The sequence below is a fragment of the Dendrobium catenatum genome, unplaced genomic scaffold (assembly GCF_001605985.2).
Source record: "Dendrobium catenatum unplaced genomic scaffold, ASM160598v2 fragScaff_scaffold_847, whole genome shotgun sequence".
NCBI classification, from domain to species: Eukaryota; Viridiplantae; Streptophyta; class Magnoliopsida; order Asparagales; family Orchidaceae; genus Dendrobium; species Dendrobium catenatum.
This window is the reverse complement of record NW_021319309.1, coordinates 6,654,894-6,660,077: the sequence shown is the minus strand read 5'-3', so window position 1 is coordinate 6,660,077 and position 5,184 is coordinate 6,654,894.

Sequence of the window (5,184 nt, the reverse complement as noted above, 5' to 3'; positions counted from 1 at the left end):
GGATATATATATATATATATATATATATATATATAAAATAAACAATCAACATAACTTATGAAACCAACATACATGCATGTCGATACATTCCTAAATGAGGAGCAGAGCAATTTTTTTCTTTTGAGGGTGAACAAAATATAACTAGGATGTGAATATAAAATAATTATTTTCTGAAAAGTTGTTTGGTAAAATAAGAATATAATAAAAGGGAAGCATTGTAAAAGGAATGTAGTGTATATTATATTTTTTCTACACTGCATTTCTTTTTCTGCTAACCAAATCAACTCATAGTTTATTGAACTGCTTGATGTTGTTGGGATGAGTGTAAAGGGAATAAATGTGATTTTGTTTTTTTTTACTTGAAGTAAATGAAATCAAATGATGGTGGTAACTGGCAGCGGTCAGTGGACAAAATCATTTTTAAGGAGATTATCCAATATTCCAAGCTTATATTAATCTGGCTATAAAAAAATAAGCTCTGGCTTAAAAAAAAAAAAAAATAAGAGCTTAGAAATAAAGAAACGGAGACAAGGGCACATGGGAATTGGTAGGGGCAGCGGTCCTTCAGAAACCGAGCATTTGGTTCTAACATGCAGAATGCATGGTCATGGTTTCTCGCTTGCCGACACTGCGCGATCATGAAGGGGAAATTTGACGGGTCGGTGTATTTGGGCCACGCGATGAACGTAAAATGCTGGGGGACTTGGAATTCGATGGCATGATATGTTCGTTAACGTAAATCTCAATCATTGATTGTTGACAGAGGTGGACGGCCGCTCAGTAAAGCATTTGTCGGCGATAAATGTCCCAACTCGTTAATAATTTTATATGCTAATATATAAAAATGTATGCCATATGCTAGATATCCGGTCTAGGGGTGTAAGGGGAGAAATTATTTTGTGCGGAGACCGGACGTACCTCTGTGTCCGGACTTCAATAAAATTATGGCACTTGTATTATATACATGAATATTCATTTCTATTTTACGTTTATTTTTTTCTTGTGAGCCCAACTGAATCGGCCTAGAATTTGCCAGCTCAAATATTAGGGTTTAAGATTGGTCCTCTTTTTTTAAATAAAATACCGCGATTTCTAGTACTTTTAGGATTTAGTTCAATAAATTTTTCATAGCACTGAGAAAAAAGAAACAAGGAGAAGTCGGTGAAAATGAAGATGAAGACTGGTTTGGAGGTGGAGAAGCTGATGAAGATGAAGATGAAGATGAAGACTGGTATAGCGGTGGAAAAGCTGCCGAGAAAGAAGAAACAAGAAATGATAATTTTTTTTTCTATATATTTAGGGAATATGTTGGGGGTTCCGAGGGGGCAACGCCCCCTGGCGAGGGTTTGAGGGGGAAGCGTCCTCTAGCGGGGTTCGACCTGCGAAGGTCAAGGGGTAGCACCCCTACAAGGGTTTTCGGCGGTGCAATTTTTATCGTGAGAGTAATTTTGAAGTCCCGTTTGTTTTCAAAGTTTGCAAGTCGCGTTTGTACTCCGAAACTCAATACCGCTTGACACATGCTTGGTACTGCTCGGTACTAGCTTTTCTTTATTCTTCAATAAGCAATAGTAAATAACTATGTATTTAATCAGACTTCTTACATCTAAATAAATATGAATGTTTCTTACTTCTGAATCAATATGACTTATACACAGTGGACTTTATTTAAGAATGTAGTGGTACATAGCACATTTTCAGTTTAATTAAAATGTCTATTGATGCACAGCAAAATTTCAATATCACAACCAATATAATCGATACACAACGATACATAGCAGACTTTATTTAAGAATGTGGTGTTATATTATCGGTGGTGTTTTTTTAATAGCCATCTCCAATGAAAAAAAAAAACATCAATAAAATAAAGCATCTTCATCTTCCCTAAGTGTACAAAAAAAAACTATTAATATATAAAAATATTTCAAAAATATATATTCCCTAAGGGTATAGAAAAAACTATTATTCCTTATTTCTTCGTCGACTTTTTCTCCAAACCAGTCTTCATCTTCATTGGCTTCTCCTCCTCCTAAACAATCTTCATCTCCTCGGCTTTTCCTTATCCAAAATAGTCTTCGTCCTCATCGGCTTCACCTCCTCCAAATAAATCTTCATCTTCATCGTCTTGACCTCCTCCAAACCAGTCTTCATCTTCAACTTCATCATCATGACCTCATCGTGTTTCTTTGTCGACAGCTATGAAATGTTTTTTGAGCTAAAGACCTAAAAAATATAACGTTTTTGCGCGGTATTTAATTTAAAAAAAGAATGCCAATGCTCAGCCCTAAAATTTAAAAAGGATTTGTTCTGGGCAGGATCAATCTACTGGCAAGAAAAAAATTAAACAAGAAATAGAAAAGAATATCCACTTGCATAGTATAGTTGTCGCGATTTTATTGGTGTTCAGACACAAAGCTACGTCCGGACTCCGCACAGAATAATTTCTCATAAGTCGAGTGAGTTTGTGAATCGGCTTGTGCTTGGCACAATAAATGGCTCGTGAGCTACACTCGATGAACTAATGAGCCAAACCTAACTCGACTCTTTAGTTAGCGAGTCGATTCCGCTTAAAAATTTTTAATTTAAAATGCACTTAAAATATTTTAGCAAGCCAAAATTTAAGGATATATAAAGTTGTTAAAAATATTAAAAAATTATATCTCAATTTCTTATATTTATTGATTCTTTATTATTTTCTTTTATTATTTTATTCTTTTTTATTTTTAAATTTTAATAATTACTTGAATCATAATAAATTTCTCTCTTTCATATTAAACAAGTCAAATAAAGTTCTAACTCATAGAATAAAGCTCGAGCTTGAACTCTATTAAATAATCAAGTTCATGCTCAAATCAAAGATAACTCGAGCTCATCTCGACTCATTTTCAGCCCAATTCATTTCTTTATTAACAAAAACTTTAATTTCAGGAATCAACTTATACATAATAGTAATAATAATAATACAAATAAATTAAATTATACAACTTTTTTCTCTTTAAATGTTTTTTTAATTTTTTGTATTTAAATTAAATTTTCCTTATTACAGAAAGCGAGTAATAGATTCATGTATAAATTTTAATGTTTTTTTTTTTTTTTAAGCTACAGGCATTTAGATATTGGCGGTTGTGAAACTGTTAGAATAAAGCGGGATCGGGTAGTTTGGAAGGTTTTGTATCATTTTGAATTTATTCGATTTAGACGAATTTAGAATATATTTCTAATAGCCTAGTTGATGTACTAAAAATCCTCAAAAACATGATCTCTATTTATTATTCGTTCAACTAAACAGATACAACTTCAAAACTTAAAGATTTTAAGAAAACTACTTAGTGTAGCCAAACTTGAATGGCATATATAGAAACGTACCAGCACGCAGTGAACAGCGGAAGAAGGAATCCATCTACTGATTCAAGCTGATAGAGCGCTATATTGTTACAGTGCATGCTAGAGAGAACTTTGATGAAACTAAAAATAGGATAATCTGGGCCCTAATTAGCTCAAAAACTTTAATTTTCTTTTTCCCTTATTGGCTTGGCAGGTTGGCAACCTGGGTGCATCGGTTTGTGGTTTACTGGATGGATTGTGTTCGTATAACTGACACCCACAGATGGTCCGTGCTTGACTGCGAGGCTGATGTGCTGGGGCCTCCACCCTTAGTCTCCTCTCGTTGATTATTTTTTTATGCTTAGTTTTTTCGGGTTTTTACTTTTTGTATCTTAGGCTGTGAGCCTCTAACTATTGAAATATCTTTTTTTATATGCTTTGAATAAAATTGTGTTTTGAAAAAAAAATAAAAAAAATACTGGGCCATAGAAGAGGCCATGCACGTGTAGATTAAGCTAACATGAAAACTGTAGGCTCCCCTCAAACCTCCTATCGTGGAACTTTTATTACGTCCTCTGACCAGACGTCGCTCTACGTTCGGTCAGAGGATTGTTACTCAATTTTTGCTCGGTATTTGGTCTTTATTGCTATGTATTGCTTGATAATAACGGGGAATACCGCTCTGTGAAGATCAATACCAAGTTATACGTACCGAGTAATCCCAAAAAATACCGAGTTTTTCTAGGAAAAACTTGGTATTTTTTGGGTAGAAAAACTCGGTATTTTTTGGGATTAATCGGTATTGCTCGGTATAACTTGGTATTTTGTCTTCACATGATGTTATTTCTCGTTAATGTTGATATTAATTGCTCGGTATTTCTCGTTTTGTGCCTGCGATCTTAGTGCCGGCCGAACGTAGCTCTACGTACGTTCACTTGACCAAATAAAAGTTCCCTCCCGTGCCCCACAATCATGGCTACGCCACAACGGCTAGTCATAGCTAAGCATTTCACGTGGCCCATTTGGGCCACATTCAATAAATCAACAAGCAACGCACAATAAAATGGTTGAACCTAACAAAATAATTATTCAACCTAGCTGAAACAATTCATTAACGTTCTTTGAATTCGCTTTAGGATTCGAGCCTAATTAAAATTTGACAATTTCATGACATATGTAAGTGCTTCGAGCCATTTATTTTGACAATTTTTTTAATTCCATTTTATTTGTAAAGCACGTACCGTTGCACATTATTGACTACAGATATCTATATATTTATCATTCTTATTATAAATCAACAAAGGGTCAATCAGAGATATTAGATTTGATTAATGGGTAATTTATGTTTAAAAAATTATAAAAATATCATGCATATGACGTGACGCTAGATAAAACTAATATTTGAGCATGAGAAGCAATGTATATATTAATAGTCATTTATTATTTTTGGCCAATTTATATAAAGCAGCCTATTTTAAATTTAAGTTAGCTTAAGGAGTAGGTTAACGAAAAAAAAAATTAAAAATGAATAAATACGGAACCTCATTAAATGGATTCTTCATTATCTGGTTTCTTCATTATCATATTTCTAATTTTACTAGAACCGGTTTTATGCTTATCGTTTTTAATAAAAAAATTTAAAAAAAAAACATTTTTTACTTAAACTTAATTTTATTTTTTTAATTTTTTTATTTACACTTTTTTCTTTATTTTTAAGTATAACTTATTAGTACATTTTGAAATTAAATTTAAATTAAATTATTTTTTTATAATTTTTAATTTATTATTTTAATTATAACTTTTTAACTTTTTAATTATAAATTTTAATTTTTTAATTAATTATATTTTTTATAACTTTTTTAA